The 21,490-nt window shown below is 37.7% G+C and overlaps 1 protein-coding gene and 1 pseudogene across 5 annotated transcripts in view; one reads left to right on the top strand and one right to left on the bottom strand.

The window, feature by feature from the left end:
* The window catches only part of NLGN1 (neuroligin 1), an 884,133-nt gene that overhangs the window by 653,883 nt on the left and 208,760 nt on the right, over nucleotides 1-21,490 (top strand). The gene's annotated exons all lie outside the window — the stretch shown is intronic.
* LOC136173532 (zinc finger protein with KRAB and SCAN domains 2 pseudogene) lies at nucleotides 194-2,021 on the bottom strand (annotated as a pseudogene).

Genomic DNA, 21,490 nt, shown 5'->3' with positions numbered 1-21,490 from the left:
GAAGTCAAAAACAGAAGAAAGAGTAAAATATTTGGATTAGTATTGGTTGTGAGTATTGGATTAGTATTAGAAGAAGAGGAATTTCTCAAGCTTATCTTGGAAATGACACTCTATAGCTAAGAAAAGATTGCTTCCCAGAGTGAGATCAGAGTAAAATGGCTAAGTGGACAGTTAGGAAGAGGAGAGCGCATCGTCATAAAGTCGGCCTGAAGCCATCAGTCTTCCCCTTCAGGGGGTTCTCCGGGGAGCAGAGTGCTGGCAGGGCTGGCGGCAGCTTTCCTCTCACGTGAACCTCCCGATGTTTGATGAGCACAGAACTCTTGCTGAAATGTCTGCCACACTGGATGCGCCCGGAGGGCTTCTCCCCGGTGTGTACTCCCTGGTGCTCGTGAAATCTTGTACAGTTATTGAAACTTTTCTCACAGTCCACACACTTGTAGGCATTCTTGCCACTGTGGACTCTCCGGTGGGCGCTGAATTACGAACTGTTGGTGAAGCTCTTCCTTCACTCTCCACACTGGTAGGGCTTCCCTCCAGTGTGGGTTCTCTGGTGTATAACGAGACTCGAGCTCGGGCTGAAGCATTTCCCACACTCTCCACTCTCTGTAGGGCTTCTCTCCAGTGTGGGTTCTCTGGTGTATAACGAGACTCGAGCTCGGGCTGAAGCATTTCCCACACTCTCCACTCTCTGTAGGGCTTCTCTCCTGTGTGAATTCTCTGGTGGGCATCAAAGTTGGAGGAGTCCTTAAAGCTTTTCCCGCAGTTGAGCCCTTTAAAAGGGTTTTCTCCCATGTGGATTCTTTGGTGTTGGACTAGACTCCTGCTTCTGCCAAAGCACTTCCCACAGACACTACACTTAGACGGGTTTTCCTTCTGGTGGGTCATGCAGCACATGGGACGCACACTCCTTCCAAAGCTTTCTTCCACACTGAGGAGCCGGAAGGGCCTCTTCCTGACAAGAGGCCTCTGATGCGCTACGGCTTTCCCCAAATCTTGAGGCTGGGGCATCAGTTTTCCTTGTCCAATTCCATGAAGGTTTTCCCACTGTCTTCCTGAGATGCAACCCCTTTTACAATACTTACCTGGATCAACATTCTGAGAAACGATCCTTTTAGCCTTTTCTATGAATGCCCTATGCTGCTCCATGTCCTTACAAATCATCTGTGTTGCATCCTCCTTGTTACTACTTCCAATTTCAAAATCACTCGGGTTTTACAGTAAACCTGGAGGTCCCTGGAATTCTGGTTCTTGCATGATTTCCTCCTCACTCATTCTCTCCCTGCCGGAGTCTTCAACAAGGGAGTCCTCCTCAGGATCCCAGCCCGTAGTTTGCTGAGGTTCAATTTCCATGTCATCTCTTTCTTGAACTGAGGGTGATAGGGCTTCTTCTGGGGAGCTGGTGGGAGCAGCGGATGCCCAAGAGTTAATCAGGGCATCCATCTCCTTGTAGAATCCGCGGGACTCTAGCACTTGACCATTTTTCACTTTGTGGTAACTCTTCTGAAGGCTTTTGAATTTGGTCCAGCACTGTTCAGGAGTTCAGGGGAAACCACACTCTCACAGCTACTCAGCCACGGCCCCATACAACTTGCTCTTCCGATGATAGGCTTGCAGCACTTCATAAAATCGAGTCTCATGGAAGATGTCAAGGAAAGTCTTGGTTTCCTCATAGCCCCAGTGCACACCACTCAGGTTTTGACCACCGTGAAGTTCAGGCTTCCGGATAAACTCAAAGCCCATTTCATCACCATCAGACTCCTCTGCAGCGTCTTCCCCCTCCACCAAATTGATCTGTTCTTTAGCATTGATGCCAGTTCTCTTCAGTCTGAGGAGAGACAGAATCTCCCTTGGCTTATCTGTGGATGAAACACGAGCTGCAGGATTCAACAAAGCACCCATTCCTCAAAGAAGGCACAGAGTTCTAGCATGTGGGCATTTCTCACTTTTCGGTAAATCTTCTGCAGACTTTTGAACTTGATCTGACGCTGTTCTGGTATTGGGAGGAAGCCACATTCTCGCAACCGTTACTAATTCAATACCATGACACTGACTGTGATTTTGAGGGAAGACAGTTGTAGCTAAGATTTCTTTGCATCTGTAGTGAAGTGGCTGTAGAATGCAGTAACAATACAGATGGCAAATGGTAACAAGGCAGGTAAGAATATGTTTACCTGTGTTTTTTATGCCTCCTCTGTCAGGTGAATGAGCTCAGAATCTTTTATATCATTATTCATGTAAAAGCAGGATGTGCATTGGGAATTAGGCAGAGAGGCAGTTTTTATTTTCACAGTTGACTTTTTAGAATTTTGAAAACTTCACTTCTTTAACTCCATTTGCTCTTACCTTGTTTTGACACATTCTGTAATGAAATTTTATGGCAAGGTAAAGCATTTATATTGGAAAGTACCTGTTTCAGTTAAATAAGATAAAAGCACATGAATTGAACATCATTCCCATTCCACTGCAAATGAATCTCACTTTTACAGAAGTTGGAAAAGAGCATTAGGAGTGCTATATTATGGCACTAATAAAGAGATTTATGTATTTCATCTTGCTTCTTTCATGCCATTTCCCAGAGCCCATGAAATTGCCTGAAACACAATAGGTAAATACTCATAAATATTTGTTGAAGAATTCCTAAGTAAGTAGATGAATACTAATCAAAAACGACTTGACTATATGGCAAGTCAACTTGCACACATGTATTTTAAACATTAATAAAATATTATTCTCCCATCACTAATTTTAACTGACCTACTTCTGCCAATGTAGTTTGGAAATACATATGTGTATTGCATGATTATTGTGGAAAAAATTTATTCCTTACATTAATCTATGCCATTTTTTGAAGAATTTTAAGCAGTAAATTTCTATGCAGAAATATCTAAAGCACTAAATTTGTCGATACTTCCTTGTCTATAGATAATTTCTGGTACCAAAGTTTCAGCATATCCTTGGGCAAGATACTGAGAATTCTTAAAGCAAATGCCAGGTCTTTCATATTCAACCCTGCAGGCTTGAGGATGAAATGTGACTAATCTGATCTACAAATATATTCACAAATGTGTATAACAGCTGTATGTAGAGAGAATATGAGCAGTTTCCCGTTGCTGTTTAATACTTTTCTGAGCTTCCACAATGTGCCTGGTGCTAACTGGGGCACCTCAATTATTCTCCATCTGTGCTCACTACCAAAGCTGCCAGCCATCATACTGCTTGGGCCCTGAAGCCTATGACAGAGAGCCTGACAGGGTAAATGGTGCAATCTAGTATTTCTTCCTGGGTAGCCTTGCTAGTTAATCTAGTAAAGGGATCTCTTTGTGCCCAGTATTGACTTAGACCATGAAATAAAGCCATGGGTTATCATGGCCTCAAAGGCAACTTTGCATAGAAGAGATACTATGTTGGAATTCCGCATAAGAGTATTTTCACTGCCAGTGGGACAGGATGGCTTAAGAGCAAAACTGCTGGAAATGAAGGTGTTCTAGAGGAGTGTGGGAGAAGTGTAGTAATCAAACTTGTGAATAGATTATAAAATGCATCAGCCTCTACTCCCAATTTTATTGTTGTCTAGTCACTATGTCATGTCAGACTCTGTGACCATGGGGACTGTAGCCTGCCATGCTCCTCTGTCCATGGGATTTACCAGACAAGCGTCCTGGAGTAGGTTGCCATTTCCTTCTCCAAGAGATCGTTCCTACCTAGGGATCAAATCTGCATCTCCTGCTTGAAAGGTAGATTCCTTACCACTGAAGTTCCTGGGAAGCCATTCCCAATGTTGCTGCTGCTGCTGCTGCCAAGTCGCTTCAGTCGTGTCCGACTCTGTGCGACCTCATAGACGGCAGCCCACCAGGCTCCCCCATCCCTGGGATTCTGCAGGTAAGAACACTGGAGTGGGTTGCCATTTCTTTATGTTACCTCCTATTAAATAGTGTGCTATATCAAATCAGATAGACTTTTCTGCAAAAACCTTGGGAAAACCTTATTTTTTCTTTAAGCTAATAGCCATGCTGCAATCTTGAGACTACAGTTGGTGAAAATGAAAACATATGACTTCTGGCAATACTTGAATCAAGTCATATGCCTTGTGACTTATGATGACCCCAAGTTGTTTCATGAGAATCCATAAAATGGCAAGCTCTGTGCAGTAAGCTCTACATGGACTATTATTCCTAATTCTTTCAATAACTACCCAAGTTAGTTGTTATTCCTAACTGACAGGAAGAAACTGAGGCACAGAGGAGTTAAGTAATTGTGCTGTGTTTGCATGGCTGTAAAGCGTCTAAGCTGGAGATTTGAACCTGGCTATGTATGACAGCATAACTCACATTCTTGTACACACTGCGTCTAAGGGCTCAAAGCCCTCATGGATTTAGAACTGATTTCTGTGACTTCTTAATTCTCAACTTTGTCCTCTTTAAAACTGCTGGTGAGTGTGTGAGTTGGAAGAGAAATTAGCTCTCCTAAGAACATAGAGAGTAGTCATCCTGGTACCACCAATGTCTGCACCGTAGGCAGACACTTTGCCATCTGAGCCACCAGGGAAGCCTAATGTTGGACTCCTGTTGCTGCTGCTGCTAAGTCGCTTCAGTCGTGTCCGACTCTGTGCGACCCCATAGATGGCAGCCCACCAGGCTCTGCTGTCCCTGGGATTCTCCAGGCAGGAACACTGGAGTGGGTTGCCATTTCCTTCTCCAATGCATGACAGTGAAAAGTGAAAGTGAAGTCGCTCAGTCATGTCCGACTCTTAGCGACCCCATGGACTGCAACCTACCAGGCTCCTCCATCCATGGGATTTTCCAGGCAAGAGTACTGGAGTGGGGTGCCATTGTCTTCTCCGAATGTTGGACTAGAGGCCTTCAATTCAGAGTCATTTTTATTTTTCATTTATCTTTCCACATGGGACTCAGTATATACTCTACAATAAAAATTTGAGTTGGGAGTCTATGGTAGGGGGAGCAGTGAATTGGAATGTTTTCCCTTTTCCAGCTTAGCCTGAACAAGACATTCCATCTCATATGTTAGCAGATCACACAACTTCAACCATGTGTAACTTGGACTTTTTGAGCTGATGTGAAAATAGAGAAAGAGGAAAAAACAGAAAGTGTAGGAAAAAAGAAAATGGGAAACAAACCCTGGAACCAATTCAAAAGTACAAAAAGAAGAATCAGAACATGTATTCTCCTCTACTCTCCTTGAGCAGTGAAATTTAAAGCAAGTAGAAATAAACATTTCCTTGAGGCTCTTTCCCTTTACTCTCGCTCCCCAAGCAAATGTTCATTTTTCTTGAAGGAGATTGCTGATCAGAATCAAATTCTCCCTTCCTCTTTCTTGCCATATCCCATCCTGCCCTACAATTCAACTTGCTTACTCCTACACCTTCAAGATTCCTCCACTTTCAGTCAATCAATCATGAGAAGAGCCATGCTGTAATTTTGTGCTTTTCACATTCTTAACTTACTTTACAATGGGATTTTGAGGTGCTTTTTGCTGGCTCGAGCTGATAAGAAAAAAAATATATATAAGAGTGTTGGCTTCTTGAGCTTACATCAATGTTGTGAATTATATAATGAAACCTGTCTGGGTTGGAATTCTAAAGCTATTATCCTCCTAGCACTGAGATAGGACACGAAAAGAACTGTTTAGGATCTCTTAGCCATTTATAGCTTGATAAGTCAGTTTCTTTTCCTCTTAAAAAAACGTTTGTTGAGAGTTAGTTATTCTGCTTACCACATTGTCAATATTTTGCATTACCAGCCCTTGGGAAACACACTAAATCCTAATGTATGATTTCTCCATAAGGTTATTCTGCCTCTTAAATGCGGTCTCAATATCTATTCTAGTGGTGTTTGAAAAGTGTTCGCTTGGGATCTTCTGTGACCTTGGTGTTGTGTGCCGTTTGTGCATCATTAAAAGGTTGTAATGAAGTTCTGCCGCACACAGATTGCAAAAGGTCAAGCAGAAAGTTAGGAGCCAATGAGGTTGGGAAGAAAAATTGTGCTTGCTGCAGAAGTTGAGGGATTCATTATATTGATGCTATGGGGTTTTCAGCAGAGTAATAACTGGGTTAGCAATAGAATGTAAATCTTCTCAGCCACTTAGTCTGAATCTGCTTCTTCTTGATTTGTGGGGATATATTTTTAACAGAGTACAAGGAGAGTCATTACACTCAGAGGAAAGCCAGTAGAATTGGTAAATGCACTATAGATGGTTCAGCCATAAAGAAGAGTAGAACCAGAGGAATAAACCATATCAGCCTTCCTAGTTGCCACTCAAAGAATTATTGTCAGCCCCTATGAAATAATTGTCTCAGAAGAACTTTGCATAAGTGATCACTTTTATTCTTAAAAGGATATACATTGTTGTTTTTAGCTTCAGTAGTCCAGAAGTACAAATATAGCTAATTAAAATGTTTAAAATAATCAACAGAATTAATTAAATGGATTTGAGATAAAAAATATAAAAATAACAGCAGCTTCAATCCAATTTATTAAGGACTAGTGATACAAGCTAATGAGGTCCTAACTACTGTAAAAGGAAAAGAAACTCTAAAGTTACTGGTTCTCTACTGAATATTCTCTGGATGCATTTTCTTAAAATGAAATTCTAGAAATTATGTGCAAAAGTGCAGCAGTTGATTGCATGTCTCACAAGCTTACATATGGAGTGAAATAATTTCTTCTTTAAACAAGCCCCAAGCCATCTGTTGACTTAAGTCAATTCTCTGAATTTTACTTGGATATAATTGGAAGTCTAGATATTCCATAAGACTGGCTCAATGTGTTTATTTAATTTATTCATGAGGTTTTATGTATGTGTATATGAGGGGGGAGGGATAAGAAACCTTTTTCTTTAGAAGGATAAAGAGTTAGTAAGATATGTCATAATATTAAGACTACTATTAGGCATTTCAACCTGACTCAAGTCCATTGATTTAAGTTGAATGATTTTAAAGTTTTAGAAAAATAAAAATGACTTTTCAGAAAGCTTTGAAATTTAGGAGTGAAGGACAATGGGAAATTGCAGTTAATTTTTTTCAAAAACTTGTTTTGTAATTATCAAGGGATAAAGTATTAGACAAAAATTTAAGGTAGAAAAGCTACCTATAGTTTGATTTGCAACAGGTGGCATTCTGATTTTATAAAAATTAATTTATTTTCTTTATCAAAACTTTATAAATGGCTTCCTCGGGCCAGGTGGAGTTTGAGTGTCTCTTGCTATCATTCAAATATAGTAATCCCAATATTTTAAAAAATTTTTGTCCAAAAATTCTAACTGATTAAATATCAACTAAGAAGACAGCATAATTCAATGATTTGAAAGTATTCCTTAGGAGGAAAGCAATAATTGGATGAGTGGGAATGTTATATCAGAGTCCTTTAGAACTAGAACTTCTATGCTTCATTCATTAATATAGTCTCATTGTTCAGAGGAAATAGATATTTTTCTGTCTAGATTTTTTTCTCCAAAATATAAATACTATTGAAATAATTTTCTTTGTGATAAAGAAACATAGTCATTTATTGATATGTTATTTATTACTTTAGAATTGCTTTTTCTATTAAAATTTGTGTATGCAAAATACTTTGGTTACTAATTTAACACTGATTTGGTATTATAATTATGTATAATAAGTATTGCATTTATTATGTTTACATCTAAGTATTACATTATATTAAATACTAATGATAGCATTCAGAGTCTTTTTTTGGCAGTGGTACCTATCCCATCTGTTTATCCATTTATTCTCTCATCCAACAATCAGTTTCTTAGTAATTTCTCTCTATCAAGCTGTAGTAAGTTTCCCCTCAGAAAAGAGCCTATAATCTAGTAGAGAATTAGATATATAGGAAAATAATTGCAAGCAAACATGGTAATGTATCTAGTGGAAAGTACAAGTATACATATACCAAGTAGAATCATTGTCAAAAGGGTATCTTGCTATATCTAAGAAATCAAGGTGATTGCGAGAAATAAATAAGATAAGGTATGGCATTCAGAAGGCATTTATGGCTATGGGAGTTAATTTGATTACTATGCATCAAGTATTTATTGAGGATCTACTATGTGCCACACATTCTATGAGACTCTTTAGGTATAAAAATAAAAACGGCATGTTCCTTGCACTCAAAGTGCTTACTGCCAGGTAAAGGAGACAATAGAAGGATTGAGGAAATAAAATCATTACATCATTCCATAGTAATAAATACTTAAATAAAACTATGCATCATGCTTTTAGCAATCTGCAGGGGAGAGACTGATTATCTTCCTAAGTGGATTGGGAAGACTTTACTGAAACGAGAAAGTGGAGGAATAAGAAACAAGTTAGATAGATGAATGGAAGTTTGCTGGACAAATAAAGTTAATCCAAGGGGCCAGAATAAAAAAAAATATATACCAATAAGATGGTCTTAAAAAGTATGGCAAGGGAATCTAATATTAAAGTATGAATTTCAGGTAAATGTCCCACTGTGAGTTAAAGAGATAAATAAGGTTGATCACACCATGAACTTTCTCAACATATGAGCATGCAAATTCTTCTGAAAGGCATAGATCTTTCTTTTTGATTTATAACGTCGTAGTTTTAAAATGGCATAGCAAAATAAAATTTCAATACAGCTGTCCCTTGAACAGCATGGTTTTGAAATGCATAAGTCTACGTGTATGCTAGATTTTCTTCAATAGTAAACACTAGAGTACTACACAATCCATGCTTGGTCAAGTCTGTGAATGCAGAGGAACCAAGAGTATGGAAGAAACCCAGGTACCCTGGAACCAGGGCTACAGAGAGTAGATTTCCAACTGTGCAAAGAATGCACCCCTAACCCTCCTGTTGTTCAAAGTTGAACTGTGTATCAATATCACTCTAAGATACGACAAAATTAAATACAGTTAAGTCCCCTATATATGAAGGAGTTCCATTCTGAGAGCATGTTCATAGTCCAATTTGTGCGTTAAGTCCAACAAAGTTAGCCTGGTACCCAATTAACACAATCAACTGTATAATAAGTTTATAATTACTGTACTGTAATAGGTTTATAATAGTTTTCACACAAATAATACATTAAAAAACAAGCACACACGCAAAAATATATCTTTAATCTTATGGTATAGTATCATGAAAGATACAGTAGTACAGTACAACATCTGGCATAGAGGTACAGGCATTAAGTGAACAGGCAAGAAGAGTTATTGACTGGAGAAGGGAGAGGAGGTAGGAGATGGTAGGGTTGAAGGATCATCAGCAATAGGAGACAGAGGGCAAGCTGCAATTTCACTCATGCCTAACATTGATGGACTACACATTTGCATCTTTGAAAGTTTGCAACTTGAAGATTTGTATGTAGGGGATTTACTGTAGATGCAGAAGAACTAAATAACATAATTAGTAAGGTAGATACTATAAAGGTATGATGAAATGTACATCATGAAAACAGAGAATATGCATTTTTCTCAGGTATTCTTGGAACATTCATAAAAGTTGACCATTATACTGAGTTATAAAGAAGATCTTAGTATGTTATAAAGTTTTAATAATACTAACATTTTTGTATCAATACATAACAAAACTAGATATTAATTTAAAAAGACTTTCAACCTGGAAATATCAGAATTATCTATTAAACAAATCCTGAGGAAAAAGGAACATACAATTCCTAATTTCAGAATTTCCAAAAATTTATGTAAAACTCCATATATTCAAATCTGTGATACAAACAAATCAATGATAACAGAAAATGTCATAATCTTAAATATTTATATCAATAAATATGAAAGAATAATATAAATGAGTTAATTTCTCAACCCAGAAACACAGCAAATAAAAATAAAACCTCTACAAAAAAGTAAATAATGAAGAAAGAGACTGAAGTTAATTAAGTATAAACCAGAAAAAAAGGAAGAGATGGTAGACACATCCCATGTTGACATTTTGACACATTAATAAACTAAAAAAGCCACTGTCTATCCAGATCAAGAAAAAAAGAGGGAAATAAAAAATTTAAATATATATATATATAACTATATATATGTATTTATATACATAAACATAAATGCTGTGAGTCAAAGGAAGCAAAGTTCAAAAATTTTTATGTTGACAAATATAATTTAAACTCCCAGCAACATCATCTCTAATGTTTAATAGAAAATATTTAAAATATGTTAGACATGTGAGGAATCAGAAAAGTATGACTCATAATTAACAAAATGACAGTTAACAAAAACAGACATTGAGTGATTCACATTTTGGAACTAGTAGAAAAGGACTTTAAGGCCATTAGTATAAATATATTCAGTGGTTCAAAAGAAAGGGTGTTCACAATAAATAAATATGTGGAGAAATATCAGCAGAGAAGCAGAAACTATAAAAGTGCACCAAATGAAAATTTTAGAGCTAGCAATTAGAATATCTTAAATTTTAAAAATCAGCAATGGGCTTAAAATGAAATTGTAGAATGCAAAAGAAAAGATTACTGAACTTGAGGATGGACCAATAGAAAGTACTTGATCCAAAGAAAACAGAGCAAACTTGAAGAAAAAGTGAAGAATCTCAATGTTTTGAGACAATGTCAAGTAATCTATGTTACATGTGATATGAGTTCCAAAAAGAGTAGAGAGAAAAAGTAGAGCAGAAAATTTTTTGAAGAAATAGTAGTTGAATGCTTACCAAATTTGTTTTAAAATATCAAGTTATGGATTAAAGAATTTCAGTCAATATTAGAGTAAATAGAAAGAGAACCTCATTCAGATAGATCCTAGTCAAACTGCTAAAATTCAGTGCTAAAGAGAAAACCCTGAGACCAGCCAAAGGAGATAAAATATCATTACATACATGGAAAAAAAATGATAATGAGCCATAGTCAGGTATAAATGAAGTTGGAATGCCATCTCAAACATGTTGAAAGGAAGGAAAAGTTGAACCCTGGATTTTATATCCAATGAAAACATGAAATAAAGGATTAAATAAATGTATTTTTGGATGAATGACAACTGATAGAATTCCTCATTGGCAGACTTGTACTACAAGAAATGCTAAAAGGAAAAAAAAAGTTATGGTGCTAAAGGAAGTGACACCAATGGAAATTATGATCTACAGGAAAAAACAGAGGTCTCTGGGAAATGATACATTGGTGGGAGGGAGAATAGAAAAGACAATCAACTTTTTAAAAATTTCTTTTTAAAATGTCTGTCTGTTTAAAATAATAATATGGTGTGTGGGTTTTTTTTTTTTTTTTGCTTTTTTTTTCATTTATTTTTATTAGTTGGAGGTTATTATTTTACAATATTGTAGTGGTTTTTTCCATACACTAACATAAATCAGCCATGGATTTACATGTGTTCCCCATCCCAATCCCCCCTCCTGCCTCCCTCCCCATCCCATCCCTCTGGGTCTTCCATATGTAAGTGTGAAATATATAACAACAATTGCACAAAGGATGGGAAAATAAATAAAATTAAGTTCTTGTTAGGTTTTCATATTTTAAAAGTACTAAAATTTATTATCAAAGAGCATATAAAAATGATGATTTGTGGGTGCAGAAGCACACATGTGTGTGTATGTGAGAAAGAGACAGGGAGAGAAAGAAGGAGACAGAGAGGAAAAAAGAGATTAAGACAGAGGATGTGGTAAAAATATGAATAGATGACTTAATAAAAGGGCTTATTATAAGCCTTGTAATAAAAGGGCTTATAGTTATTAGTCTTTCAACTTTTTTATAGTTTGAAATCTTTAATAATAAAAAGGGAGGAAAGGGAATAGCAAATATAAAGTACCAATAACTGGGTATTTTAGGGATAAAGAAGAAACAAACAAAGAAAGAGTCTAAGGAAAAGATATTGGAAGCTGCATTAAGACAATACTTTATTCTTAATATAGTGCTGGAATTTAGTAGGTGTAAAATATTTTGAATAAATTAGTTGATGAACAGGAACTTGAGACATAGGCGATTAGAAAGAAGAAAAGGAAAGTAATTCTGAGTATTAATCCACCATCCTAATTTAACAAACGTGTGTGCACACTGTGCGTGCTAGGTCGCTTCAGTTGTGTCTGACTCTTTGAGACCCCATGGACTGTAGCCTGCCAGGCTCCTCTGTTCATGGGATTCTCCAGGCAAGAATATTGGAGTGGGTTGCCATGCCCTCCTCCAAAGGATCTTCCTCCCCCAGGGATCAAACCCCCATCTCCTACATGCCTTGCATTGGCAGGCGGGTTTTACCATTAGCGCCACCTGGGAAACCCTTCAACATACAGTGGATGTAATTAAGAAAATGAACTGTGGTGCCAGATTCATAGTTTGAGTCTGAATCTCGATGCAGTTACTTACTAGCTATGTTGTTGTTATTTGGTCACCAAGTTGTGTCCAACTCTTTGGGACCCCATGGATTGCAGCACTCCAGGTTTTCCCTTCATTCATTCGTTCATTTCCCTTCATTCATTCCCCTTTCCTGAAGTTTACTCAAATTCATGTCCCTTGAGTCCAGTGATGCTATCTAACCATCTCATCCTCTGCTGCCCCCCTTCTCCTTTTGCCTTCAACCTCTCCCGGCATCAGAATGTTTTCCAATGAGTCAGCTCTTCACATAAGGTGGCAAAAGTACTGGAGCTTCAGCTTTAGCATCAGTCCTTCTAATGAATATTCAGGGCTGGTTTCCTTCAGGATTGACTGGTTTGATCTCCTTACAGTCAAAGGGACTCTCAAGTCTTGTTCAGCACCAAAATTTGAAGGCATCAGTTCTTTGGCCTTCAGCCTTCTTTATGGTCCAACTCTTAGATCCACACATGACTACTGGAAAAACCAAGTAGAAAGCAAAAACACTTTAAGACGTTATTTTAACTCCACCTGGGTAATTGTGGTATACTTCTTCCACAATGACGGGCAGTGATCCCATGTCCTCATAATCATGCTTTTTTATAATGCCCTCTCCCTGGATTTCCTGATGGTTCAGACAATGAAGAATATGCCTGCAATGTCGGAGACTGGGGTTTGATCCCTGGGTTGGGAAGAGCCCCCAGGTGAGGGCAACCCACTCCAACGTTCTTGCCTGGAAAATCCCCATGGACAGGGGAGCCTGGTGGGCTACAGTCCGTAGGGTCGCAAAGAGTCGGACACAACTGAGTGACTCAGCAAACACAGCCTGACCCTGTGTGTGAGCACAGTCCCTGGTGAATATCTTCTAGTGAAGAGAAAATGGCTAATGTGATGAGGTTATAAAAGAAAGTGACTTTTGTCTTATCCTTATTCCTCTCTCCACCCCGACCAGCTCTGCTAACTTACTTGGTCTGAGGAAGTCAGTGGCCATGTTGTGATCTTCTCTTTGGAGAGGTTCATGAGATGAGGAACTAGGGTAACCTTTGATCAGGCCCCTTGAGGAACTGAATCCTACCAACAACTACATAAACGAACTTGGAAGCAGGTCCACCCCCTAGTTGAGCATTAAGATGACTGCAGCCCTACTCCATACCTTGAAGGCAGTACTGATGATACTCTGAGTCAAAAGATCCAGCTAAGCAGTGCCAAAGAGAGAATAAATATCATTGTTTGAAGCCATGAAGTTTGGGATTAATTTGTTGCATATCATAAAATAACTAATAAACTTGGCTTTGTAAATGTGTATTTTTACAACAAATTTGAGTAGCTGGAAAATTTAATGATATTTTCAAGATCTTAAAAGGGTTATTATAATAAACCTTACTGCCAACTTCACCACTATACAAATGATTGTTAGTCTAATTATTCATGGTCTAACGTAAATTTGCAGGGACAGTTTATTTTTTATCTTTTTTTCCTTCTGTTCCCTTCATTTATAACAGATGAACTAGTAACTAAAGTAACTTGATGATGAACTTTTAAAAATCAAAATATTCTAGAAGAATTTGACACAAAGAATAAAAGGAAGTTATGATAAGACAGTGTATTTGACAGGATATTTGATACTTCAAATCTGTGTAAGTAACCTGTCAACTTATTGCAAGGCTGTTAAAAAGTTTGTTTTCTTATTTAGTTTTTTCACAGTTGACCATGATGTCAATTCTGTCTAAATATAGCTTTTAGATGGATTATGGAGCAAATCTTTGTGTATCTGCATGTGTATCTCTTAATTTTAGTTGTCTATAGATTTTCTATTGTGTAGTAACTAGTATCTTGTCACCAAGGATGTCTGACATGATTTGGAGGTAAAATCATGTCTCTATGACACCTTCTTTCTTTAAGTGCTAACCTTAAGTTGGTTCTTGCTGTGGGCAAAGTGTGTTTTGGCAGGACTTCATATGTGAATAACTTGTTTGTATTAAAATTTATGATCTATATTCAAAAAATCAGAACCATCAATCTTTCAAATGATCAGTCTGGTATTTGATAGAAGAAAAAGTTGATAGCAAGTGAGTTCTTCAAATATACTCACTGAAGCTAATGTGTTTTTCTCAGGTTGTGATGCTCTTGGTGATAAAAATAATAACATAAAGAATATTTGACACAATCTAAAATCTTTTTCCTTCCCTATATTCCTGAGTTCTCTGCTTAATAAACATTATAAATACTTCGCAGTTGCCCTGAAAGTATGGATAGTTGCCAAACATAACTCCTTCAGATAAGGAAAAAATTCAAAACCATAATCTCAAAGGAAAATAGGCAAATAATGATACTATGTTTAAAGTCATCAGAGTTGGCAAATCTTGACCTTTTTTCTTCTGTTGCTGAGAGAAATGAATTTGATAAATTTACCTTTCTACTTCCAAGTCCCATTAAATTAATCTTATTACAAGTGGGAATTTAGTAAAACTAGTAAAACTAGGGGGCATATTTTTACTGACTATAGAGGCAGTCTGAACTGTACTTTTACTTCCTCTGAGTATTCAGAAACAGTAGATCAATCATTACAAATTCAATATCCAGAACTGATTTTCTTCTGTTTTAAATCAGCGAAGAGATTTTTAACAATATTTGTTTAGAAAATGCGGTTTACAAAAAAAAAAAAGAAAAGAAAATGCGGTTTACAAGTCCACATGGAAAGTTTGTGTCACTTTTCTTCTCAGTGACATTACAGAGTTAGATGAAGTCTTTGTTGGGTTAAAGTAGGCAGATCTGAGTAGAGTTCTATGAAAACAATTATTCTCAGGTCTCCCGTGCTCTGTGGTGCATGCACTGTCCTACCAGAGGAATTTCATTTGGCAAATTTGTGATGTATCTGTCCAGATCAGCTCTGTTGCCTAATTTAAGTCATCTGTTACACTCTGTGCCAGGGTCTCCAAATATCTAAACTTAGACACCCTTTAAGAAATGGGATAATCAAATTCATCTATTTGAAGAAAATACTTTGGGGCATTTGAGGAGAAGCTCAAAAGGACATAAATATTAAAGAAAGTAAATGTAGACTGTTCAAGTACAGAGAATTGTCTTGAGAGTCAGAACACAAAGCCCCGGAAAAGCTCTCCCTAGTTCTTTACTTTGAAGCTCTACAGGATTTCCTCTCAGCAGGCTGGCCTGAGGCAGAACTGGGAAGTAGGTGAAGTTGGAGTACATTTTCCCCCCTTGAGTCTTTTCTTCTAGCGCTACATGTGAATTTGCATCTTAACTGGGCTTCCTTGCTTTCCCTACTGGAAACTGACATTTTAGGTGCTGTGAAAATAGCTGAGAGGGAAAAGAGTTTCTGAGTATGAAGACCATTCAGTGCTTCTCCAGATTTGCTAGATAGCAGCCGCCTGCTCTGCCTAAGCACCTGGGCCCTCTTTTGAGGATAAGCTAGTGAGTACAGTGAAAATGAAAACGTAAGAAATACATAAACATCTATTGGAAAGCTTCAAGTCTGTCCCAGCCCACTAACATGAATCCAGTCTGCTAGATATCCTAACCTCTATGGACCCCCCTTGCTAAACCGTGTATGTTCTTGATTTGAATCTGATAGGTCTCTTTTGCCCTTAGAATTAGCAAAACACTATTCACTTATCAGAAATGTTCACCTTGGACTGATCTTATTTGCAGGCTTTTAAAATTTGTTTTAAAATATTATCTTAAAAAATGGTGAACCTGAAGTTATATTTGATAAAGAAATGATCCTAGCCGCAAATTCCCTTTTTTTGAGTGTTTTCTCTTTTTTTAATTGCTTTTGTTGGAATATAGTTGCTTGCCAGGTGACGCGAGTAGTAAAGAACCCGCCTGCCAATGCAGGAGACATAAGAGATGCAAGTCCGATCCCTGAGTGGGGAAGATCCTCTGGAGGAGGGCGTTGCAACCCACTCCAGGATTCTTGCCTGGAGAATCCCAGGCACAGAGGAGCCTGGTGGGCTCCGGTCCACAGGGTCACAAAGAGTCGACACAGCTGAAGCAACTTAGCAAATTTGCACACGTAGGTGCTTTATAATATTGTGTTAGTTTCCACTGTACAGCAAAATGAGTCAGCCATACACATACATCTATCACCTCCCTTTTGGACTTCCTTCCTGTTTGGATCACTACAGGGCATTCAGTAGAATTACCTTTTAACAACCTTATTTCTGCTTCATTTTAAACTCTTAAGGTGATGTGTATCTAAAATAATAGATGGGGTAGAAATGCAATTTTTATTTTTAATGTAAAAAAATCAAACAAAGCATTTTGTTGAACAAGTACACACCACACTGAGGTGTGTGGAGATGGAGTGATACCTGTAATATGCCAGGTACTGAGAGAAAAGAGTTGGTGAGATAAAAAGAGTCCCCGCTGTACATATGTGTATATATATATGTATGTGATTCTGAACTGTGGGGTAGAATCGAAGAGGATAACTTAGTTTCACAGAAGGGAATCCTCATTAGCAGACAATAGATGTGCACAGGCTTTGGAAATGGATACAAAATAGAGTTTAATCTTTATGTAAATCCAGAAGAAACTGTATGATATTGAAGTCAGAACAAGTGTAATTTGGCATAAGGCATAGAATAAATCATATGTCACCTGTAGCAGAACCTCACAGGGCAGTGAGGTTAAATACTTAGGAATAACTTGATTACCTTGGATATAGGTGTGTCCTGCAGTTTTTAACCAGAGTGTAATGTGATCAAAATGGCCTTTTGGTAATGTAACTGATAATTGGGCACAGCTTAGATTAGAGAGGAAGAGACAGAATGAGGGAAACAAGTTTAAAAATTATTGCAGTGACCAGATAACTGATGATAGTGGGAATGAAGAGGAAGGGAATACCCTGGGAGATATTTTGAAGATGTAATTAATGAGACTTTCTGTTTATATAAATACAGTACATGAAGGAGGCTATGAGGCCCCTAAGATGCTCAACTGCTTGTGTTCCATACATTTTTTTCTGTATAAAATAAAAATAAAATTTATATTATCTAAACATATATTTTCTAGAGCAAAGGAGTATTTTAGGGTTAGATAAAGGAGGAATACAACCAAGTGAGTTGATAGTGGACTTCCCAAGTGGTGCAGTGGTAAAGAATCTGCCTGCCAATGCAAGAGTGCAAAAGAGACGTGGGTTTGATTCCTGGGTCGGGAAGATCCTCTGGAGTAGGAAGTGGCAACCCATCCCAGTATTCCTACCTGGCAATTAGATGGGCAGAGGAGCCTGGCGGGCTACAGTTCACGGGGTCGCAAAGAGTTGGACGCGATGGAGGAACTCAGCACACATGCGGGAGTTGATAGAGCTCATGACAGTGTGAAACTGAACCGCCCCGGGGGGACAGTGTGGGCAGCTCATTGCTTATACAACTGTCTACATAGCTTTTGGCCTAGAAGGCAAGAGATGATAAAGAAACCACCTTGGGTGTGTGAGAAGAGTGACAAGAAAGTAGTTTGAACCTCATTTTTGTTATTCCTGAAAAAATTGTATACTAGTGTGGTTGGTTATTAACACATGTAGCGAAGGAAAACCTTTCTTTTGGGAGAGAGTTAGAGGCAATGTGGAAGGTTGATCTTTTCTGCAACTCTAAAGGGGAAACTAAGACCATAATTAAATTGATATAAGACATATTAACCAGAGAAAAACAAATTTAATTTTTTATGTACAGTGTCCCCAAAAAAATGAGATTCAAAGAAGGAATCAAAGCAGGTAGCTTTTATACCTTTTAGGCAAAGAAGCAATAAATTAGTGTTGGATTGACAAAGAGTTTTGAGCTTTAGGGTAGCTAATTAGTGAAGAAGTAACAAGGTTAATTTATATAGGCTTTTTGCCCCTGAATTCTCTGTCTCTGGTGATAGAATGTCTTTTTATCTCCTGGTACAGGGAGGGTCTCCCCTAACCATGGGAGATTCATTTCCTGTTTTTAGGAAAACAAAAGAGGACAAGAGTGTGCTTTTGGTACCTGCTGTTTCTTAAGTAACTTTAATTCAATATAATCAATATGCCAAGGTGGCATATTTTGCTCCTTTTCCCACAGGATCTGGAGACAGAAAGAACAGGCTTTGAGTTCCAACTCTTAAACTTACTTCTTATGTGACCTAATATCACTAAATCTCAGTATCCTCATTTGTAAAATGGAAACAACAGAGGTTCACTATAGGGTGATTGTGAGGATTAAATGAGACAGCTAATATGCAATACTAAGTGTTCAGTTCAGTTCTGTTCTGTTGCTCAGTCGTGTCCGACTCTTTGCGACCCCATGAACTGCAACACATCAGGCTTCCCTGTCCATCACCAACTCCCAGAGTTTACTCAAACTCATGTCCATCAAGTGGGTGATGCCATCCAACCATCTCATCCTCTGTTGTCTCCTTCTCCTCCCTCTTTCAGTCTTACCCAACATCAGGATCTTTTCAATGAGATGGTTCTTTGCATCACGTGGCCAAAGTATTGGAGTTTCAGTTTCAGCATCATTCCTTCCAATGAATATTCAGGACTGATTTCCTTTGGGATTGACTGGTTGGATCTTCTTGCAGTCCAGTGGACTCTCAAGAGTCTTCTCCAACACCACAATTCAAAAGCATCATTTTGTCAGCACTTAGCTTTCTTTTTCGGAGAAGGCAATGGCATCCCACTCCAGTAATCTTGCCTGGAAAATCACATGGATGGGGGAGCCTGGTAGGCTGCGGTTCATGGGGTCGCTAAGAGTCAGACACGACTGAGCGACTTCACTTTCACTTTTCACTATCATATATTGGAGAAGGAAATGGCAACCCACTCCAGTGTTCTTGCCTGGAGAATCCCAGGGATGGGGGAGCCTGGTGGGCTGCCATCTATGGGATCACAGAAGTGACTTAACAGCAACAACAGAAGCTTTCTTTTTATTCCAACTCTCACATCCATACATGACTACTGGAAAAGCCATAGCTCTGACTAGACAGACCTTTGTTGGCAAAGTAATGTCTCTGCTTTTTAATATGCTGTCTAAAGTGGCATTAATATGCTGTCTAACTTGGCATACTAAATGTAGCATTCAGTAATTGATCAGTACATAAATAATAGTTGCTGTTGTTATTACCATGTTATTATAATATGGACAAATGAACATGAAATGATGTTTGGGGACATGGTTAGAGGCAATATGGAAAACTGATCCTTTCTGCAACTCTAAAGGGGAAACTAAGATTATGAAAGGTGGAATTAAAAAGAACTTAACTAGAAGATTTCTGCCTAAGATTTTTCTATTAAATTGAAATTCTATTAAATTTCTATTTTTTTATTAAATTAAAAGCCTTATCGCTATGCATTATAGTTGGTTATTATTTGCCAAATAATTTATCACAGGCACTTCATAACCCCTGACATTTTAATATAAAAGTCTGTATATTAAATAACAAAATGCTTATTATATTAAAATATCTGGAATAGATAAATATATAAACTGATAAATAACTATGAATTTGGTGTACTCATTAAGAGTAAGTAAGGAGTTGCTTGTATATTTTTGAGATTAATCCTTTGTCTGTTTCTTCATTTGCTATTATTTTCTCCCAATCTGAGGGCTGTCTTTTCACCTTACTTATAGTTTCCTTTGTTGTGCAAAAGCTTTTAAGTTTCATTAGGTCCCATTTGTTTAGTTTTGCTTTTATTTCCAATATTCTGGGAGGTGGGTCATAGAAGATCTTGCTGTGATTTATGTCAGAGAGTGTTTTGCCTATGTTCTCCTCTAGGAGTTTTATAGTTTCTGGTCTTACATTTAGATCTTTAATCCATTTTGAGTTTATTTTTGTGTATGGTGTTAGAAAGTGTTCTAGTTTCATTCTTTTACAAGTGGTTGACCAGTTTTCCGAGCACCACTTGTTAAAGAGATTGTCTTTTTTCCATTGTATATCCTTGCCTCCTTTGTCAAAGATAAGGTGTCCATAGGTTCGTGGATTTATCTCTGGGCTTTCTATTCTGTTCCATTGATCTATATTTCTGTCTTTGTGCCAGTACCATACTGTCTTGATGACTGTGGCTTTGTAGTAGAGTCTGAAGTCAGGCAGGTTGATTCCTCCAGTTCCATTCTTCTTTCTCAAGATTACTTTGGCTATTCGAGGTTTTTTGTATTTCCATACAAATTGTGAAATTATTTGTTCTAGTTCTGTGAAAAATACCGTTGGTAGCTTGATAGGGATTGCATTGAATCTATAGATTGCTTTGGGTAGAATAGCCATTTTGACAATATTGATTCTTCCAATCCATGAACACGGTATGTTTCTCCATCTGTTTGTGTCCTCTTTGATTTCTTTCATCAGTGTTTTATAGTTTTCTGTGTATAGGTCTTTTGTTTCTTTAGGTAGATATACTCCTAAGTATTTTATTCTTTTTGTTGCAATGGTGAATGGTATTGTTTCCTTAATTTCTCTTTCTGTTTTTTCGATTAATCTCAAAAATATACAAGCAACTCCTGAAGCTCAATTCCAGAAAAATAAATGACCCAATCAAAAAATGGGCCAAAGAACTAAACAGACATTTCTCCAAAGAAGACATACAGATGGCTAACAAACACATGAAAAGATGCTCCACATCACTCATTATCAGAGAAATGCAAATCAAAACCACAATGAGGTACCATTACACGCCAGTCAGGATGGCTGCTATCCAAAAGTCTACAAGCAATAAATGCTGGAGAGGGTGTGGAGAAAAGGGAACCCTCTTACACTGTTGGTGGGAATGCAAACTAGTACAGCCATTATGGAAAACAGTGTGGAGATTTCTTAAAAAACTGGAAATAGAACTGCCATATGACCCAGCAATACCACTTCTGGGCATACACACTGAGGAATCCAGATCTGAAAGAGACACGTGCACCCCAATGTTCATCGCAGCACTGTTTATAATAGCCAGGACATGGAAGCAACCTAGATGCCCATCAGCAGATGAATGGATAAGGAAGCTGTGGTACATATACACCATGGAATATTACTCAGCCGTTAAAAAGAATTCATTTGAATCAGTTCTAATGAGATGGATGAAACTGGAGCCCATTATACAGAGTGAGGTGAGCCAGAAAGATAAAGAACATACAGTATACTAACAGATATATACGGAATTTAGAAAGATGGTAACGATGGCCCTATATGCAGGGCAGAAGAAGAGACGCAGAAGTACAGAACAG

This window comes from Muntiacus reevesi, chromosome 8, assembly GCF_963930625.1.
Source record: "Muntiacus reevesi chromosome 8, mMunRee1.1, whole genome shotgun sequence".
In the NCBI taxonomy this organism is placed as follows: domain Eukaryota; kingdom Metazoa; phylum Chordata; class Mammalia; order Artiodactyla; family Cervidae; genus Muntiacus; species Muntiacus reevesi.
The sequence above is the reverse complement of the archived record's forward strand: the minus strand, read 5'-3'. Positions and strand labels throughout refer to the sequence as shown.